Raw genomic sequence first — 22,656 nt, 5'->3', positions numbered from 1 at the left:
AAGGAGTAGATATCAGATTATCCTGCACTCCAAAGATCGGGAGAAGACTACTTTCATCCGCCTGTTGAGGGTTTACTCCACCTTCTGTCACTCTCTTGACTTGATATTCAACCTCGCAACACTAGGCTTAGACTCCTGCAGACATCAGTCAGGTCCACTCATCTTGGGGAGCCACAGAATCATAAGACTTTATTCATAGTCAGCATCCAAATTTCTGGCTCCCTATTTCTCACTCAGATCATACCAAAGGTGTATAACCACTTGCCCTCCAGAAGATTAACCCCCCCCCCCCCCCCCCCATGACCAGGCCAGGCCATTTTTTGCTTTTTGGCACTGGGTTATTTTAACTGACAATTGTGTGGTCGTGCAACGCTATACACAAATAGACAAATAGAGATTGCTTGGTGGTATTTGATTATCAGTGGGTTATTTTTTTATTTTTTTTTTTAAATTGTATTTTTATTGGGATATCAAAGAACAAGTACAAAATTGTAACAAAATGTACATTACACTATCAATATAAGTGTATTATAAACAATCATAATAAAAAAGGAAAGCAAAATGGAAAATAACAAGTATAAGTAGTACAGTAAGAAAGTGTTCATAGAAATTAGGCACATGTGTGTATTGGATCAATTCCCTATGATGTACGCAGTAAGCATAGTATGGGTAAGAGCCTAGAACCTTGAGGACAGTCCAGGCCATATACACAGTCAGTGAAGAATCAATATGAAATTAGGGCGTGCTCGGTAGCATGGGGGTCCCGAATTCCGAAAGGTCCCATGGTTCCCATATTTTATTAAATTGGGGAATGTAGTGATGTACCGAGGCCGTCAAAAACTCCATTGTCCGAATCTCAGCCACCAAATGTAGAAATCTGGACCATGGGGGAGGTGTATTGGATAACCAGAACAATGGAATAAGCCTCCTGGCGGCTAGTAATATATAAGATAGCAGTTTATTTGTCCTTTTAGATATACCTGAAGGAGGTAGACCCAATAGGTAATTCAAAGAATCCATGGGAAGGGACACCCCAGTCACCTTTTGTATAAGGGAATGTACATCACACCAAAAGGGTTGAATCAAGGAGCATTGCCAAAAGATGTGAAATAGGGAACCAATATCAGTTCCACACCGCCAGCAATGCTGCGGAACTGAGGGATCATACTTATGAATTGCATCAGGAGTTCTGTACCAAAATATGAGAATCTTAATGGTTGTCTCCCTCTAAGTGACACATTTGGAAGATCTAAAAGTAGAAGACCAAATCCAATCCCACATCTGTATTGTGACAGGACGGCCCTCTAAGTGAGACCACCTGCTCATGTAATGGTGCAATGTCTCCGTGATTGGAGTCGACTCATGGAGGATATGGTAAATACAGGAAATTGAATGCAGTTGATGAGGGCCTTGAGCACACATCAGTGGGTGATTTTTTGCGCTATAAACTATAGATCAAAAATTTTGAAAAAAGACCCAATATTTTTTACTTTCTGCTATAAAACATATCCAATATTTTTTTAAAAAAAATCAAATTTCTTCATAAATTTAGGCCAATATGTATGCTACATTTCTTTACATTTCCAGTGCTCCTACCGACTCACCGCAGCGATCAATGAGTCGGAGACAGATGGTCGCCGGAGTCTCTATGATCATCGGAGGCCGGGTGCAATGTTATGACATCATGCCCGGCCTCTGGCATTCAAAAAAACGGCGGCGCCTCAGCTGGGAAGCCAGGATCTTTTTTTTTTTATTTTAGGCTTCCCAGCCAAGAGGTGAGATATGGGGGTCTTATTGACCCCATATCTCACTGTAAAGAGGTACTGTTATGTCATATTCCTATTACAAGGGATGTTTACATTCCTTGTAATAGGAATAAAAGTGATCAAAAATTAATTAAAAAAAATTTTTTTAAAGCGCCCCTGTCCCCATGTGCTCGCACGCAAAAGCGAACGCATACGTAAGTCCCGCCCACATATGAAAACGATGTTCAAACCACACATGTGAGGTTAAACGTTAGAGCGAGAGCAATAATTCTAATCCTAGACCTCCTCTGTAACTCAAAACATGTAACCAGTAAAAAATTTTAAAGTGTTGCCTATGGGGATTTTTAAGTACCAAAGTTTGGCGCCATTCCATGAGTGTGTGCAATTTTGAAGCGTGACATGTTAGGTATCTATTTACTCGGCGTAACTTCATCTTTCACATTATGCAAAAAAATTGGGGTAACTTTACTGTTTTGTTTTTTTTTTAAGCATGAAACTGTTTTTTAAAAAAAAAAAAACGCGTTTGAAAAATTGCTGCGCAAATACCGTGTGAGATAAAAAGTTGCAATGACCACCTTTGTATTCTCTAGGGTCTCTGCTAAAAAAAATATATATATAATATTTGGGGGTTCTATGTAATTTTCTAGCAAAATAATGATGATTTTTACATGTAGGAGCAAAGTGTCAGAATTGGCCTGGATGCGAAGTGGTTAAACTAGTAATGGCGGCGATCAGTAAATTATAGCAGGACTTTGATAGTATGGTGGGCAGTCTGACACTACTGACTCCAACATTCTGTGGGAACCAGTGACACTAATACAGTGATCAGTACTAAAAATATACACTGTCACTGTACCAATGACACTGGCTGGGAAAGGGTTAAACATCTATGGTGATTAAAGGGTTAAATGTGTGTCCAACCAGTGTTTATGTGTGTACAGAGAGGTGCTTTTACTAAGGGATGTGCTGTTTTTTCTGCACAGAACGTCCTCCCTGTAGCAGTAAAGCTACATGGGCCGATCATTAACTGGATAATAAGAATTACCTGTAGGTTCTGTGAATATTATTAAACTTGCGCCTTTTTTAGAAGATATTCACAGCAGCTGCAGCCAGTGATGTTGCCAGAGCATGCGCAGTAGCTCTGCATTCAGGGCACACTGAGTGTGTCGTCAGTGTATGGAGCACTGTGCCAGGATTATAACTCCCATGCACATGCACAGAAGTGACATCATCACGGTCTGGCCATTCAAATGGCTGGAGAGCGCAAATCCAGAAGGAAGACCGGATAAAGATGGTATCACCAGCAGAGGGGACAGTGCACTGTTGGAGGGCTATATTTAAAGGGTAAGTTTATCACAATGTGCATACTAGCACATTATGGCATAAGCCTGCAGGGGGACTATTAAAGAAAAAAAATGGTAGAGCTTACTACCTCTTTAAGCTACACAGGCGATTTTCTTTTGTTAGTAATCTCCTCATTAGGCTAGGACTACACTGTAGATTTTAAGTAGCTCAGTCAAGCTACTAAAGCCACTAGCTAACTCCACAAGGGAGCCATTTGTTCAATTTGTTTAGCAATTAATTGCTACTCCTAGCAATTAATAGGTAGTGATTTTTAGTAGCACAATTACACTGGAGAAATCTCCTATTATCAAGAGTTTAACATGGCCAGTATTGCTTAGCCCATACACAAACGGAGAATCACCTTCAGTGCAAAACACAGGTCAAAATGATCAGTAGATCCAGACATATAGGCAGCTGGATTTATAAGTAAATCTTGACTAGGGATGAGCCGATGTTCGAGTTGAACATAAGTTCGACTCAAACATCGGGTGTTCGCCCGATCGCCAAATTTAGTACATTATGGGGCGTTTGCAAGAAATTCGAGCTCCAGCGGAGCACCCCATAAGGAGCTGCGAGACCGTCAATGCAAAAGAAAAAATCACACCTGACCTGCATGCTTTGGCCAATCACAGCACGCTCTGCTGTGAGAGCCATGATTGGCCAAAGTCAGGGTGCCTTTGGCCAATCATGGCTCAGGGGGCTAAATCCACGCCCCACACTATGTAAGGCTGCTTACATAGCGGCCGTACATAGTGTTATGAATGAGAGCAGCAAAATGACATTTGTAAAGGAAAAAAATGTAATTTAAAACTGTTCCCAGCTATAATGTATTCTTGGATCCTGGCAATATACGTAAAAATCTTTGAAAAAAACAGCATGAGTCCCCCCCAGTCAATTACCAGGCCCTTTGGGTCTGGTATGGAATTTAAGGGGAACGCTGCGCCAGATAGCTGAGGGCAGGGCCATCCGGTGACGTAAACGGTGTTGCCATTTTAAATTTTTTTAGCGCATAGTTCCCCTCAAAATTCATACAAGACCTGAAGGGCCACGCCATTTTTTTTTCCCCCACGCCATTTTTCTCCCCCCCCCCCCCCCCGTCTCATGAGCCCTCCACTGGCCAGTAAGGTTATCCATCACATTTATGTACTATTTGGAAAGCTTAGGCGGTAGCTGGGGGTTGAGTTTGTTTATTTATTTATTTTTTACAGAAATATTTGAGATTTATACATAGCTTCAGTTGCCTTTATCTCTGGATCTACAGGTCATTTTGATATAAGTGTACATTGAATTTATATTTACAAAATTTAATTGATTTACAAAAGGTTTTGGCTTATTTTAATTATTTTCTGAACAACTTATTTTCAGATGGCTAGAATACTTACTAAAATCTATTTAAATATAAATAATTATTTAGTAAATCTTTAAGTTGTCATTTTAAATATAATAAAAATTGTAAGCCCCCCTGACCTGTCCAAATACCTCTTGAAATAGAAATAGTGCTGGCTGAGAATCGCTGAAATATCGCCTGAAGACTGAAGTCACAAAACAACGTGTTCAGAAATTGTCAGTAGCTCTGTGATAGAAATATAGTACAACACAATATTTTTCTTTCACTGGTGATACCTGCTGTAGTAAAATAGAATAATAAGCAGATAATAAATTCATGCCCTGAAGATGAGCAATATTCAATGTAAACCATCATACGGGAGAAGCAGATGGAGTTTTTCCGTGAGCCAATATTAGTACCACTTCGACAATGATCTCTTATAACCTTGCCATCAGCTTTTGCAGTACAGACCTATGCTGGTAAACACTGCTGCATTCTGAATATGTTTTCAAATGAATAAACATGCAGCTATATTAGTCTACACACATAAACACAATAGTAAAACATTAATGCACTTAAAGTGGATGTAAACCTACTCTCATCATCTCTAAATTACTTCCATAGTGCTGATCTATAAGGATATACATGCCTCCTGCATGTATGCTTACCTGTCAAAAATCTCCCCTTTAGTTGTTTGTAGCCTCGTAATACTCCAGATTCTGTGGGTGGGTCTATTGTCCGGCGCTCAGTGGGCGGAGTCGTGACGCCAGTAGACTCCCTGCCCACCTCTACACTCCCCTTGGCCAGGCATTGATATTTCTTACACTGAACTTCTGCTGGTCTCGTGGATTATGCCCCATGATCACTAATGTCCAGTCAAAACCCAGGAAAGGCACCACATGACTTCAGCGCCCAATTATGCTGAGGTGTGGAGTAGCCAATCCTGGGAGAGCTGGACAATAAAGGAGGAGGGAATAGGAAGTACACAGAATGCCTCTCTCATGCTCGTGCATGAGATAAGGAACTCACCTGTTAGTCACGGCAATGGGGAAGAAATGGACACCTATTTCTCTGTGTGTCCATTTTTATCTTACTGAAAAAAAGATAAGAGGACTGCTCAGAGCTGGATTAACTCTTTATGGCAAGAGTGGGCACAGATGACATGACATCCTAAACTCTACATGGTACAAGCGTTAATTACATTTTTGGGGGGGTTTACAGCCACTTTAATAATGAACATACACACATGAGTACACACACCACACACAGCCATACACACACATACAATGATACACACACATTAAATAAAACAAAAAATCTAAAGTAAATTTTGAGCTATGTTGTATGTGTAGCCAGGTGCTGGGCCACAGCAATGTGGAGAAGGTGACAGTGGGGTTGATTCATTAAAACCAGAGAGTCCAAAATTTGGTGCAGCTCTGCATAGAAACCAATCAGCTTCCAGATTTTTAATTGAACACGCTGCAGTTAGAAGCTGATTAGCTGTGATGCACAACTGTACCAGATTTTGCACTCTTCAGTTTTAGTAAATCAACCCTGCACCGCGCTGCACCATTCTCTTCTGGCTAACAGGGGGAAAGCCAAGCAAGCCCATAGACTTCTATGCAGAGCACTGAGAATTCTTGGAGTTGTAGTTTGAGACAGTAGCGATATAATGGGACAAATAGACTCTTTACACTACAGATCCAATAAGGCACTGTGCAGTAGGATGAGTGGAGAGATGATTTTTATTAAACTGCCCAGGAAAGTTCATCCTTCTGGCACCAATGGAATGGAGAGAGAGCACTGTCTCGATATTTGCCTGCCAGCGGGAGGCCATACCAGTGAGATCCGAGCCTGGGACAGGCCAATAGAAGGAGCAGTCAGCTCCAAGCGCATAGCCTTTCACCACTACAGCCCTGAGTGACAAGATTCCAACCCTGCCTTGGTCCAATCAGACGCCGGTGACATCACTTCCTGTTCCACGGTCCATGCTGGTGTGGAGCTTCCTGGTACCTTTGCTCCTGGAGAAACACTGTGATCTATTCCAGCTATCCAAAACAGCAGTGGGACCTACAGAGCCATGTGGAATGCCAGGACTGCACTTTACTTTGACAAGCATGCATCTTCTATCATCTTGTAAGTGTTCTTATCCTATTAAAGTCATCATTTTAATACTACACTCAAGTCGGCGCCTCCCTCTCCCTGTTTTTCCTTAAATGTCTCGCAGGAGAGTTGCTGCTTACATTGTTTAAGATATTTATATTAGCACAGTTTTTTTCACTATTTTACAAATTCGTCGGTGCCTAAAAATATTAGGCAACAGAGCATGTCCAGAGCAAGGTGAGACAGTGTAATACTGGATTTTAAACAGCATAGGCACTTATTTTTAAAGTTTTACATATCTATACCTGCAAAAGGAGCCAGCATAAAATGATTTAGCAGGACTTCATTTTCTGACTAAAGTGCCACTTTAAGCTGACCTTTGTTCGCAGCATTGCTGCATTGTTTGAAAGGGAAGAAATCTAAGTGTAAAAGAAAAACAAGTGTGCACCTAAACCAACTCACATTATATCACTTACAATCAACAGACACACACATCCATCCTTACAGCTAAAACCTAGGCATACACTAGTTAGGCCTATTATCCCTGATTAAATCTGTCCTGCTGCTGTTCTCCTGAGCAATTTTACACTGCTATATCCTATGCAATATCTTAATTTTTGAAGTAAAAACCATGGCAATTTGCTTTGTTTCTAGTAAACTTGGGCCTAGTCTTAGTATTTAAAATTGTTCTGCTGCTGGAAAATTTTAAACTGTTGTGTCATCTGCAGTTTCTTAAAGGAGTGGTAAAGGCAGAAGGTTTTGTTTTATCTTAACGCATTCTATGCATTAAGATAAAAAGGCTTCTGTGTGTAGCAGCCCCCCCCCCCCCCCCCCAGATCTTTTAGTAAATTCAGATGTATAAAAAAAATAACTTTGCTGCAGTGTATGCCACAGGAATGCTATTTTCTTTAAAATGTATACTTTTATTCATAATAGATAGTGCAGTTTTCACTTCTGATTCTGACCCTCTGTGGATATAAGAGCTACAGCTCTCATACACAGAAGCATTAGTGTTGTTTACACACACACACCACACACACAGTCATTCAAAGAAAATCTGGTTATCTGTGAGCACAGAAAATATTATTTATTGTTTAGTTGCATAATCTTTTTTATTTGTTAAAATAAATGCTACCCATGAAAGGACCCTCTCTGGAGTAAATGAAGACCTTTCATGACCAAGCCCTGAAGGCCTTAGGTAAGGTAATGGAGAATTTATGAACACACCTGCTTCAAAATATAAAATCTTGTTCCTAAATGCATTTTGCAATGGAACTCCACTTGCTAGCTCCAAACCCAATACTGTCCTATCTCAGTGTAGCAACTTCACAATTTTTGTTCACAATTTTTGTTCATCCCTTGACCTTCATCTTTCAAGAACTTTGCACTTGAATTTTGAACTTTGCACAAAATGAATGTATCATCAAGAAAACTGGAATTCAAAGGTTATCAGTAGTTGAGAGTAAATCAGTAGAAGTCATGGGCTGAAGAGTACAAATTTTAACTAAACTTACATTTTTATAATATTAGTAGAAGACACATTTTTTGCTAAAAGAGACTTTGCATGCCTCTTTTGCAAAAATAACTCTTTCCTTTCCTGCCAATTTGTACACTGACTGCTGTGCATGCAGAGAGGGTGGGAGTAAGTGCTGGGCTTCAAGACGACTTAACTCCCATGCGCATGCCGACCAATGGCTAAAGTACCAAGATGCAGTAAATTTTAACAAATAATCTTAGCAGGCACATTTTTTGGATAGAAGAAACGTTGGATGCCTCATCTGCCAAAAAACGTCCCCCTCCTGGAAACAATTTTTAATTGTATGATTTAACTGCCATGTGCATGCCAACCAATGGCTAAAGTACTGACATGCTGGAAGAAGCCCTGGAAAAATGGGAGTGATGAGAAGAAGCACAGATCTTGCATGTATTGGTAGGGGGAAGCCAGATGAATTCAGTCTCCTGCTCTGTATCTGGAAGACACTATAGGGTTGATTTACTAAAATTGGACAGTGCAAAATCTGCATAGAAGCCAATCAGCTTCCAGTTTTTGTTATCAAAGCTCAATTGAACAAGCTGAAGTTAGAAGCTGATTGGCTACCATGCACAGCTGGATCAGATTTTCCACTCTCCAATTTTAATAAATTACCCCCCTATGTGACCAGAAAGTGGTAGGAATTAAAATGTTGGCAATGTTGTCCACTGATGTGTCTGTTTATGATCAGTTTAAAACCCAGAACATTCAGTTTTTTTTCTTCTAAAAAACAAAAAATACAAAAACAGAGAACAGGCACCAGCAACTTTTCAGTTTACATATTTAGTCATTGTCTGCCTTGCTGCTTTTTTTTTCACTGAACAATGTAAATTTGACATTTATGTAATTCTGAACAGCAGAAATGTCACCTTACAGCATATACGGTACATACTATAATCATTGTAGTAACATGAATCCAAAATATAGACCTGTGTGAAATAGTTTATGGAAAGTCTTTTATCTAATCCATTCTGCTCTGACTACTTTTTTCACTCGGCACCACCTTGTTTCAGGGAACAGATGCATAGGAAGCCCTCTGCTCAATTATGCAAATAAAAAGTCTGGTTTATATGCAAAATACTGACGTTGCCCTCAATGCATTCCAGTTTTGCCTCCAAGATGAACATTATTCCTTAAATATTTTTTTTTCATGTGATCTGCCATTTAAGTTGGCATGGTTTTTATACTAAAGGCTACGACTTTGAATCCCAGTTTTGCTCCTACCTATGGGATTTACAATGTGAAATATAAACCCACAGCAGGAAGGCATAACCCTAGCATCTGCACTGTAACATCACAGTGTCATACAAAGAAATGTAGTGGCAGACCTGAATTGAATTATAGACATAATAAACATCGCTAGTGTTTGTGTATATGTTTAGTATTGAAAATTCAAATCAGATTTACAAGTCATTTGTTCCAGGCTATTCCCATGTCACCGACTGTTGTCTACAGAACAGAATACCAGGACACGTTGTTTAAGAGAGAAAAGGCTGTAGTTGAGCAATAGTTAGTATGGTTGGAAGGGAATAAATAATGTTGTAGAAATTATTTGAAACAGCAAATAAGTTTTCTAGAACATGTCTGCTTACCACTGAATAATTCAGTTATGTAGTGACAAAACAAGGCATTGTGTTGCTAGTGTGTTTGAGAAACAGTGCGTAAAAAGAGCAAAGATATCCAACACATCCTACAAATCAGATCTGTAGTAAAACTATTTTTCATGGCGCATCTACTGCTGGGGGGAAGGTGAAGCCATGCAAAAGGCTTGTTTACTATAGCAAAACACAATGAGAAAAGGGCAGGACTCATGGCAACCAATCAGAAAAAATCAATTTTTGATCTGAGTAAAAAATATATTTTTATAATTCTGTACCCAGTAATGTACCAAGTAATGAAATATGGCATTATACATGTTATTACACAGACAAAGTCATTTGCAAAATGAGTACAGATCTGACTTCGGTAAACTGAAATATTATCATCTGCTATGAAACACTCATAGATGTGCACAGCCTATTACATTAGGGTGTGCACCCCAAAGCTAAAACACCCATGCCTTTCTCTGCAGCCTCAGCTACACGGGGCAGTGAATGAATGGGAAGTGCTCTGTGCTAAGTTGCTTCCTGTTCATTCACAAAATGAAGTATAGTAAACACAGTTTACTATGCTTCAGTTATGAATTCACACAGTGAGCAAGTGTGTTCATTTAGAAAAGAAAGAGGCCAGTAATTTACATATTTACTAGCCCCTTCCTCTGCTTTCTATCCTGAAACATCCCGCAGCAGCCTGGGGGGGAGAGAAGAGGAGGGAAGCCAGCAGGACCTCAGAGAGGGGGGCCAACAAGGGGGGGGGGCCTGGGCAGTTGGGGGAATCGGCATCACACCTGGCACACCCCCTGTGCACGCCTATGGAGACACTACAGGTTTTACATTATACTTGCTCTTCAAGTCCCCGTTGTCCCAGGTGAAATACATTCAGCGACCACTAAACATAAAAATAGTTTAAAAAGCATAAAAATAGTTAGTGGGGCTGAGAAAAGGTATAAAACTGCAGTCTTCTCTTCTCTACATCTGTTTAACCACTTGCCGACTGCCTTCCGCATATATACTGAGGCATGGCGGCTCAACTGCGCAAGCCGACATACCTGTATGTATACATATACATACCTGTACGTCGGTCTGTGCATGTGGTAGTGTGGGCGCGCGCCACATGCAATTGCGGTACAGATAGGCAGAACGGGGATTCCCCTTTCCGACAGGAGACAATACTGAGATCTGATGTTCCTAGTGATCAGGAACAGTGATCTCTGTGTTGTTCCTGTAAGCCCACCTCCCACACAGTTAGAACACACCCAGGGAACACAGTTAACCCCTTGATCGCCCCCTAGTGTTAACCCTTCCCTGCCAGTGTCATTTATACATTGATCAGTACATTTCTTTTAGCACTAATCACTGTAATAATGTCACTGGTCCCCAAAAAGGGTCAGATTTGTCCGCCGCAATGTCACAGTCCCGCTAAAAATGTCAGATCACCGCTATTACCAGTAAAAAAAACTTTTAAAAAAAATTAAAGACCCTAAATCTAGCCCCTATTTGTAGACACTATAACCTTTGTGCAAAGCAATCAATATACAATTATTTCAATTTTTTACCAAAAATATGTAGAAGAATACATATTGGCCTAAACTGATGAATACATTTGTTTTTTACAACCACTTTAACTTCATTAAATATGTGATCATTGAAGACAGAGCACTGAAATGATCAGGTTTTACATAGTATTAATAGTGTATGCCTAATTGCCTATATTGAGTCTATTGGAGGTTATTTACGAAAGGCAAATCCACTTTGCACTGCAAGTGAACTTAAAAGTGCACTAAAAATGCACTTGGAAGTCCAGTCACTGTAGATCCAAGGGGGACATGCAAGGAAAATGCACTTGCAGTGCACTTGTAGTGCAAAGTGGATTTGCCTTTAGTATATCAACCCCATTGTGTCCAATGAGAAATGGTCAGCTGGTGTCCTTCTGCATAATATTTTTTCCCAGTATTAATTTTGTTTCTATTACAAAGCATAGCAACATTTGTTTTTACAAATTATTATTATTTTTCAGTTATGTGAATTCTTTTTCTTTGCATCACCAAAAAAATTAAGGAACAAATACATGAAAACAAAAAAAAAAAAGAATAAATATTAATTGTAAAAAAAAAATAGAACTGAAAAAAAAAATCAGCAGCAAAGAAATATCTAAGGTATGAAGTCGATCAACGAGTTATTGAGGGATTACTAGGGTTACTAAGGGGTTTAATAGACATATAATTTTTTATTTTTTTTTTACTTGCAAGGTAGGTTTAACTGATATCATATGCAGATCCAACATCACCACTTTGATCTGCTATGAATGAATCATAGAAGTTACAGTACAATAAAGCAATAATAACATTGTTATATCACAACTATTGTTGACACTTCAGATGTTGTATTTCACTAGGCACAGGATCTCCTATGTCAACTTCAAAAATGATATGTTTTTTAAACCTGAGTGCCAGTTACAAGTTTATGGAGAACATAACAAAGTACATTACTAAGATGCCTACAACTTTTACAATTGAAAGGGTCAGTATCTGATAGCTGTTCTTTAATATGGGATTCTAAACACCATAGCAGGCAATCAAATTTCTTCTTACTATAATTCGATAATTGAAAGATGATCTAAAATGAAAAATTATGTTTTTACTGTGTTACTACGTACAGTATGAAACAATTCACTGTTGGTGAAGTCGTTTTAAAGTGGTTCTAAAGTCTAAACATTTTTTACTTTATTGCATCAATGTAATAAACACCCCACTACCTGCTTTTTTCCCTTGCCCCTAAAGACTTACCTGACTCCTTCCCCGATTCAGTGCTGTCCCGTCTGCACCCTCACTTTCCTCTTTCTTTTCTTATAGAAGAGACAGGCAGCAGCGGGAGCCATAGGCATCTGCTGCTGTAACTCAAATCCTGTGAGGCGGGAGTGGGGGCATGGTCGAGCTGCGTGTTTTTATGGATGCACACAGCCCGGCTTGGGAACATATGGCTTGGTGGTAGTGCATCCCACACTTTCTGCTAAGCCCCCACATATTCCTGGCTTGTCCAATACTATGATGGGGAGCTTCATTAACCAAGAGGAACTTCTGTTGACAGTAAAGGACAGGCAAGTTTCAGCAACATCATGGCATGCCCAAACATTGACTGATAGGCTGCTGCAGGTATGTACAGGTGCATCTAGGTGCCTGCACTTTTTACCTGTATAGCACCCTGATGTTTAGGCAGGGCTGCTAGTAAATTTAGTTGCCAGGCGATAGTTGCCTTGGTAAATTGTTAGGAGATCAATTGAGTTTCACCTAATTCTGGAATTGCTGTACTTCTCTCTTCTGTCACTAGCTGGCTGGGTAGCTGGCCTATCCGGGACATCTGGCTGCTAGGCTGTCTGAGGGCCTATCCAGAAGCAGGAGAGCAGCATAGGGTTGGGACAGAAGTAACAGTTCTGCTGGCCGGGGAACCAGTTGCGGTCGGAGGTAGAGGGGAAACTGACGCCAATAAGAGACCATCAACCTTGCTACTGGAGACCACATTGAGTGAGCTGAGGTCAGTACCAGAGCAAACTTCTTGCCAGCTGGGGATGGTGAAGAAGTGGGAAAACTTCAGCAAGCGCCAAGTAAGGGACCCAGCGGGACAGCAAAGGTGACGCTTGTGGAGCATCAGTGAGTGCCAAATCAGGGATCCTAACGTGTCAGCGGGGGTGAAGCTTGAGGAGTATCTGTGAGTACTAAGCCAGGCACCCAGCAAGGAAATTCTAAAAGGGAAAAAGGAACAGAGAGCGCACACGCCTTGCGCATTACCTTTGCAACATCTTAGTCCAAAAGATGCATCATCCAGCAAGATCAGCTGGAAAACAACAGTAGTGGTATGTATAGTCCAAAAAACAGCTGATGCGTTTCGAGGGTGTCCCCTCTTCTTCAGAGCTCTGAAGAAGAGGGGACACCCTCGAAACGCATCAGTGTTTTTTTTGGACTATACATCCCACTACTGTTGCTTGCCAGCTGATCTTGCTGGATGATGCATCTTATGGACTATTTACTCTGTGCTTGAATATGTAACTCATTTGTGAGTATGCATTTTTTTCATCTTTCATTCATTAAAGTGTTGCAAAGGTAATACGCAAGGCGTGTGTGCTCTCTGTTCCTTTTTCCCTTTTAGAATTTTCTCTGGGTCCCCCTGACCTGTTGTGAGTGGCAGCACAGCTGATGTGGTGGCTTGATTGTTGAAGACCCTTCCATCTCTTTATAATCAACTGCACGGCAATCTCTTAAGCGCGGGAGTTTTTGACTTTTCTTTATTGACCCAACAAGGAAGCGGGGGTGACTCTTGAGGAAGATACTGAGTGCTAAAGTGGAAGAGCTCAGGGGATCCGGTGGCTAGTGGATCTGAAGTCTAGTGAGAGAGACTGGGAGCTCATTGAGTGAAGACCCACAGTGAGTGAGTGTGTGGTAAGGAGAACTGTTCGTGTTACAAATAGTTAAATAACCTTACTGTTAGTGACTGTTACAAGAATGTTGCCATAGGAGACAGCGGTCCTACCTATACAGAAGTGGTGTCCTGCTGGAAGCCTTCACCTGTATAGCTGTCCACCTATAGAAGTTTCTGAGTCTGTTAATTATCTATGCATCTACCTAAGGGTGTCCTGGCCCTAACCCTCTCTCTCACAGTTCTGTTCAAGAGACAATAAATCTCTTTGTATTTAAAAAGTGTCTAGTGCCCACCTGTTCATCTTGCATTACACCCACCATACCTTGTAACCCACTCTACACTGAAGGATGTCAGCTCTCCCTAACTCTGGAGGTAACCATTAGGCCTAAAGAGGCACGGGACTTTGCTACACCTGCAACAGTCTTTTTGTTTCTTTTTAAAATCACTATAGAAGTGATTTTTGTATTATCTTAAGCCACGTTATGGTATTACTAGGACACATGTACAGGTAAAGCCCTCCTAGATTAGGCTTCCTTTCGAAGAACATGATTACACTGTCACCAGAAAATTCCTTCTTTAAGAGAAATTGATCCACATGGCAGTCATTTATCACTGAAAGCTGAAAGTCAGAATATGATTCTTTTTTTCTACATCTTATAAATCTTTAACTGGAATCATGCAGCTTGATTCACATAAAATATTGGCAACATGTTGTCTCTAATGAAGAAAGGGAATAACGTCAAGCATAAACCTGATTTGATTTACTCATGTCAACTAAATGTGTTGTCAAAATTCCCAAGCCACTGAGCCCGTCAACACAAACAGCTGTGCCACCTACATATAACAGTTGTAGATCCACCACAGAGCACGGGTGGGAGGAGCTGAGCAAGGAGAGTCTACAGAGTATAACATACTTAGCAATTAAATACTATGTTCCAGGGAATATGACAATCCCTATGGGATAACTGGTTCTCAAGCTTTACGAATATTTACATAAAGTTCTTCCAAATATCACAGACTGCTTATTCCTAGGAAAAATAGTTGTGATTAGAATAGAGATGAAGGGGCAAACCACATTAATCAGTGCTGCTGGAATTATTAGATAAACACAGGAAAGCATGTAGGTAAATCCAATTTTCTACCATTGTTGAGAAATTATATATTCTGGCAATACAGGGCTAGCAGTGTGAGATAAAAGTATGTACAGTATATACAAAACCTTTAAATCATTTATTTAAAAAATATATACAAGAAAATAATAATTTGAAATAAACATTAGGCAAAGATTGCTGGAGAGATGTAAAGAAGTACTAGCAGACGCAGGAGCTAATTTAATTTGGCTCTGTCAGCATAGGATAGTTCTTGGAAATAGAGACCGTTTGTGGTCCATCACTGATTTGCAGATATTTCTGAGAAGATCACTGCAAACTACATACCTCTTCTGACCAATCAGAAGTTGGAGGCAGTGGGGATCAGAGTGCAGTGTGTGTTAGTAATGTTTGTGTCAGCTGTATTCCTTTTTACCATGGTAAGGTCCAGGGCTTTTTTCAACGGGAATGCAGGTGAACGCAGTTCCGGCATCTCCAGCACTAAATGGGGCAAGGAATGCTGGAGGGTTATTAATGTTGGCTGCCAGGAGATCTATAGTTTCTGGATGGGAATCTGTTATTGCTGGGGGTGGGTTTTGCTGGAGGTTCAATTATTGCTGGGAGGGATGTACTGCTGAGGGAGGGGGTCTATTGAAGCTGGCTGCTGGACGGTTTATTGATGCTGGCTATTGGGAGTCCATTGCTGCCAAGGGTTCCATTGTTGCTGGGATGGATCTATTGTTGCTGGGTTGGATCTGTTGTTGCTGGGGTGGATCTATTGTTGCTAGCTATAGGGGATCTGTTTTACTGCTTTTCTTGTTATCATTAACAAAATTCCACAAATATTACTTTGTTCTGTATTCTCTAAAAGGGGTGGTACTGGTAGGTGTGTTAGGGGTGGATCCAAGGGACAGTCCCCGGGGGGTGGAGCCAAGGGGTGGCTTGGAAGGGAGAAGTTCCTGTACCTATTCTCTGAGAAGAAAAATCCCTGGCAAGGTCTATCCCCAGTGGCCAGGCTCTCCTGTTGCTGGCCACACAATTAATAGGCAAGGCAGTTTGTCATGTGATCTCTGTATAGGAGTAGAACCAATGCTCCAATTGGCTAATATAGTAAAGGTTAGCATTTTAGGCCTACTATTACTCTTTAGTGCTGGTTTTCAAAGGGCAACTAATCTATTGCAGGGGGTTTCTACTGTATTCAATGTGGTTGTAAATCCTTACCTATACCCAGTGAAGCGTCTGGCCTCAGGTGATACACAGAGGTGAAACAAACCCTGCTACATAAGTTGTGCCTGTTTACTTGCAGCCATTTGTCCTGTACATCCTTGTAAAACTCAGAGATTCAAAGGATTTTTCACAGACTCCCAAAGCAGGAGAAGGGAGCTGCAGTTGCACAATGCTCAAGAGCTCTGAGAGCTGGTTGGAGGGAAGAGACACACCCCTTTCACGCAGCACACAAGAAAAGAGCTAAGGCTGTCAATCACAGGCTGTGTGCTGGCAATTGCTCCCCTGTCACATTTTTACCTCTTGGTGTCAGGGAAACATAAGTGACTCATGCAGATAGGAGAGGAACGAGGCAGCAGAAAGAAATGTCACTATAGAAATATGTGCTTTGTTCAAATTTTTATGTCTGAGATTTAAAACCACTTTAAGTATGCATCTAAGGAACAAAAGATCTGATAGTTCTTCTCTGGAACTACTGAAATAATATTTTAAGAATTCAAAAGCTTTAGGTGATGTAGTGCTAGCCAAGGCTTACAGTATGTCCTATTTACCTTGTTTATGTGATATACCATAAAATAGATTGGTCATGTCTTGTTATAATCTTTTCATTAAAGATGATTTTAGAAAAGAACAACAAATATTTTTATATGAAGATTCCGGGGGTGCCCTGGCCTTCCCTGCATTTGAACAATACCAACCACATAAAGCTACCATTTTCATCAACCTCCATGCATTATTTGTGTTCCTACAAAATAATCTAAAGTCATTTGATGTTTATTATGTAAAGATTTTAAAGCAGTGTTGGTCATACAAATTAGGTACATAAAAAAAAGGATATTTCCTGCTTGAAGAGTAATGCTGGCTGTACATTGCTATTTCAGCCTTCATCAACCAGCTTATGATTGCAAAATGTACTTAACAAAGCAATGAAACCTATAACCAACAGTTCCCATTTGTGAAATAATCAAACTTGTTGTGGTAGTTTGGATTAAGGGTAAGAAAACTGTTAAATATTCTGTACCCTGTGCCCTGTGATGCAGCTTGCACTCTTTTCTGTACCTTAAACATAGCTACATAGACATCCTCAGCCTTGAGTCTCCTATCTACAGTTGAATATTCCCAATCTCCCCACTTAACCACTTAAGGACCGAGCATCTTTCTGAGATTTGTTGTTTACAAGTTAAAAACAGGTTTTTTTGCTAGAAAATTACTTAGAACCCCCAAATATTACACATTTTTTTCTAACACCCCAGAGAATAAAATGGCTGTTGTTGCAATACTTTCTGTCCCACCGTATTTGCTCAGCGGTCTTACAAGCGCACTTTTTTTGGAAAAAATACATTTTTTGAATTTAAAAATATGACAACAGTAAAGTTAGCCCAATTTTTTGTATATTGTGAAAGATAATGTTACACCGAGTAAATTGATACCCCCACATGTCACACTTCAAAATTGCGCAAGCTCGTGGAATGGCGACAAACTTTTACCCTTAAAAATCTCCATAGGCGACGATTAAAAATTCTACAGGTTTGCATGTTTTGAGTTACAGAGGAGGTCTAGGACTAGAATTATAGCTCTCGCTCTACCAATCATGGCGATACCTCACATGTGTGGTTTGAACACCGTTTTCATATGTGGGCGCTGCTCACGTATGTGTTCGCTTCTGCACGCGAGCTCGGCGGGACGGGGCGCGTTTAAATTTTTCTTATTTATTTTACCTTTTATTTTTACACTGTTCTTTTTAAAAGAAAAATGTGTCATTTTTCTTCCTATTACAAGGAATGTAAACATCCCTTGTAATAGAAAAAAAGCATGACAGGACCTCTTAACCAGTAGCCTACCGCCCACCATCATATGACGGCGGGACGGTAAGCCTTTTGTTCTGGGCGGACGTCATATGACGTGAGCCCATTTAAACAGGGCATGCGCACGATCGTGAGCGCGCAGCCCTGTACTGTCGGTGGCGGCGTGTCACCGAGACACCGCTCGTCACCGACAGGGGTGAATAGCCACTGGGCATGGCTGTTTACCATGTGATCGGCCATGATGAAGTCACGGCCCATCACTAATGGTACATTCCCGCATTGCACGGCGCATGTGCGCGATCGTGAGCATGCTGCGCGTGCACATCTGTGGCGGCGTGTTCCCCGGGAACACTGCTCGTCACCGATGATAGTTTACAGCCATTGGCCAGGGCTGTGTACCATGTGATCGGCTGTGATCCATTCACAGCCGATTACTAACTGTAAACAAAGAGCTGTCACTAGCTGTTACTAGCCCTTCTCTCCTCACACACCGTTTCCAGTGTGAGGAGAGAAGAGCCAGGAGCAGTGAGTTACAGATCTATGTACTGTAGTGTCTGCACCAACACCACTTCTGTCCCATCGCCCCCCCCAATTGTCATCTGTCACCCAACAATCACCCCATAAAAAGTGCACCTGTCACATAGAGACTGCCATCAGTGACCATCAGCAGTGCCACCGTCACCCACCAGTGACCGTGCCCTGTCACCCGTCACCCATCAGTGACCGTGCCCTGTCACCCGTCACCCACCAGTGACCATGCCCTGTCACCCATCAGTGACCATCAGCGGTGCACCCGTCACCCATCAGTGACCTGCCCTGTCACCCATCAGTGACCATCAGCGGTGCACCCGTCACCCATCAGTGACCTGCCCTGTCACCCATCAGTGACCATCAGCGGTGCCACCGTCACCCATCAGTGACCTGCCCTGTCACCCGTCACCCACCAGTGACCGTGCCCTGTCACCCATCAGTGACCATCAGCGGTGCACCCGTCACCCGTCAGTGACTGTCACCCGTCAGTGACTGTCACCCATCAGTGACTGTCACCCGTCAGTGACTGTCGCCTGTCGGTGACCGTTGCCTGTCAGTGACCGTCGCCTGTCAACAATCTGTGACTATCACCTGTCACCGTCCGTGGCCTGTCACCCATCAGTGACCATGCCCTCTCACCCGTCACCCATCAGTGACTGTGCCCTGTCACCCATCAGTGACCATCAGCGGTGCACCTGTCACCCATCAGTGACCGTCGCCTGTCAACTATCTGTGACCATCGCCCATCACACCATCACCTCTCAGTGAACGTCACCTGCCACCCATCGCACAGCCCATCAGTGACCTTCACCTGCCACCCATCTGTCACCCGTCGCACAGCTACCCGCCACACAGCCATGTCCAAAAGAGTTTATACTAGTGAGGAGGCGTTCCAGATCCTCTCTATGACTGATGAGAGCACCGGGGAGTTCTCATCAGAGTCCAATTCTGATTCCGAATCAAATTCGACATTTGAACCAATTGAGAGTAGCAATGATTCGGATGAAGAATGGGTCCCTCCTAAAAGGGCACGACACTCTGGAAACCAGGAAGCCGCCAGCAACCAGGATTATATTCCCAGTCCCAGTACCAGCTCTGCCGCCAGAAATAGGCCCCAGGAAGAAAGACCCAGTATCAGTGCTGCCGCCAGCAATAGGCCCCAGGAACAAAGGCCCAGTACCAGTGCTGCCACCAGAGATAGGCCCCGCGCACAAATGCACAGTACCAGTGCTGCCACATCACACCTGAGTTCCAGCACAGGAAATTTAACTCCCCCAACTACTGGAGTGTCACGTCCCCCAAAAGCCAGGGCCGCTACATACATGCCAGATGGTCTTGACAACCCAACATGGCTGCCTTCCAACTCGGGATCACCAAATATTCCCCCTTTCACAGCACAGCCAGGTGTGCAGGCCAACACCCAAAATTTTACAGAGATCAATTTTTTTCACCTGTTTTTGCCCGACACTTTGCTGCAGTTCATTGTGGACCAGACAAATTTGTATGCCCAGCAGTATATTGCCAGCAACCCCCAATCATCTTATGCCCGTCCGTTTGAGTGGAGAGATTTAAATTTGGAGGAGTTCAAATTGTTTTTGGGCCTCACCCTAAATATGGGCCTTACAAAAAAAAATGAAGGACATACCTATTGGTCCACCCACCCCATCCACCATATGCCCATGTATTCTGCCGCAATGTCCAGGTCCCGATATGAGATGATTATGAGATTCTTTCATTTTAACGACAACACCCAGTGCCCTCCCCGCAATTATCCAAATTCCGATAAGCTATACAAGATTCGCCCACTGATAAAGTTATTTTCCCAACGATTTGCAGAACTTTATGTCCCCGAGAAGAATATATGTGTGGATGAGTCCCTGGTACCATTTTCAGGCCGGCTAGGAATAAAACAATATATTCCTAGCAAAAAGGCCAAATATGGAGTCAAATTTTACAAGCTGTGTGAAAGAGCCACAGGATATCTATATGCGTTCCGCATATATGAGGGAAGAGATTCCCAGCTCCAGCCCCCTGAGTGCCCGGCCTACATGGGCACAACTGGAAAAATCGTATGGGACCTGGCTTACCCACTTCTGAAAGAAGGCTATCATATATACCTGGACAACTTTTATACCAGCCTGCCCCTTTTCAGACACCTATATATTGAAAAAACCCTGGCCTGCGGAACCTCAAGAAAAAATAGGAAGGGCTTCCCACAATCCATAGTGAACAAAAGGCTGCAAAGGGGGGAAAGAGCAACACTGAGATGTAATGAAGTGCTGGCCTTGAGGTGGAAGGATAACAGGAACGTGTACATGATGTCCACCATTCATGATGACACTACAGTTGTAGTTCAGCGAAGACGAGGTCCCATTGAAAAACCGACATGTGTTCAAGACTATAATCTCTACATGGGGGGGGGTGGATTTCAATGACCAAATGATTCAGCCCTATTTGTCAATAAGGAGGTCCCGATTCTGGTACAAGAAGGTAGCAATATATCTAATCCATTTGGCCATTTACAATTCCTACATAATCTACACAAAATCCACAGAAAGCCCCGCCCCCTTCCTAAAATTCATAGAAGTAGTAGTCACGTCCCTCATCTATCAACAGAGACCCCTCCCAGAAGGACTTCGTTCTGATGCTGTTAGCCGACTTCTTGAACGCCACTTCCCGTACAACATTCCACCATCTGAAGCAGGCCGAAGACGGCAAAAAAGATGTCACGTGTGCAGCAGAAGAGGTTTTCGAAAAGATACCAGCTTCCATTGTCCCCAGTGTCCCTCCCAACCTGGCCTTTGCATTGGTGAATGCTTCGAACTGTATCATATATCCCTAAGTTTTTAGCCCATATTTTCCCCATTTTCGCTGATCATTTTCCATGCTTCCTCAAATAACCATGCCACTGCCTTCAATGTGAACTGACCCTAGCCTGCCTTTTGACTATGCCTCTGCCTACCATTTGGACTGCTTCCACATGAACTGACCCTGGCCTGTTTTGACTATGCCTCTGCCCACCGTTTGGACTGCTTGCTCGTGAACTGACCCTGGCCTGTTTTGTGACTACGCTTCTGCCTACCGCTTGGACTGCTTGCACGTTAACTGACCCTGGCCTGTTTTATGGACTATGCTTTTGCCTACCGCTTGGACTGATCTGTTGCCCTGCTACTATAGTACACAGGGGTCTCACATATGTGAGGGGCTCCAGAAAAGTTTTTCCGGATGGAGATAACAATTTTTTTTGTTTTTTCCCAGTTTTGTAATTTCCGGATTAGGGTCTGGAGTCCGGAGGCTTCATAGAGATTTGGGTGGGTCGAAGCCTCTACCCCTGTGCCCCTGTGCACAGGTCTTACCCGATTGCGGCCCTCAGCCTTCTGCTGACTTACTGCCATCATGCCTTTGCCTGCCGCATGAACGGACCACACCTCTGCCTGCTACCTGGACTATGCAAATAATTAGCTGTAGCAAGAGGCAGTATGTTTATGAAGGGCTGGAGAGCGGTACAATAAGTATGAGTGTCTGCAGGTAACAGTGTACAAGGACCAATATTATGGCTGTGCTGGCTGTCTCTGCCTGGACAATTCCTATGGACTGTGCTGTGCCAACTATAGACAATATTCCTGCCTGCTGCCTGGATAGTTATTATTGCTGTCGCTAAGCACATCCCTGACTGCTGCCTGGACCAGTGCTCTCTTCTGTGGACACTACTAAAAGCACAGGTAATACTTTTTTTTTATCCTTTCCGCAATAGAATTTATTTTGGATTGTAATTCTTGGTATGTACATGCTATGTGTTAGAAATATGAAGGGCCTTCAAAAATGATAGGTTGCCAGGAAATTATCTATGTAATGTATGCTCCTAGAACGCCTGATGGTGCTACTTGGATGTTGGGCCTCTGTATGTGGCCAAGCTGTGTAAAAGT

Source organism: Aquarana catesbeiana, linkage group LG05 (assembly GCF_042186555.1).
Source record: "Aquarana catesbeiana isolate 2022-GZ linkage group LG05, ASM4218655v1, whole genome shotgun sequence".
NCBI lineage: Eukaryota > Metazoa > Chordata > Amphibia > Anura > Ranidae > Aquarana > Aquarana catesbeiana.
The sequence above is the reverse complement of the archived record's forward strand: the minus strand, read 5'-3'. Positions refer to the sequence as shown.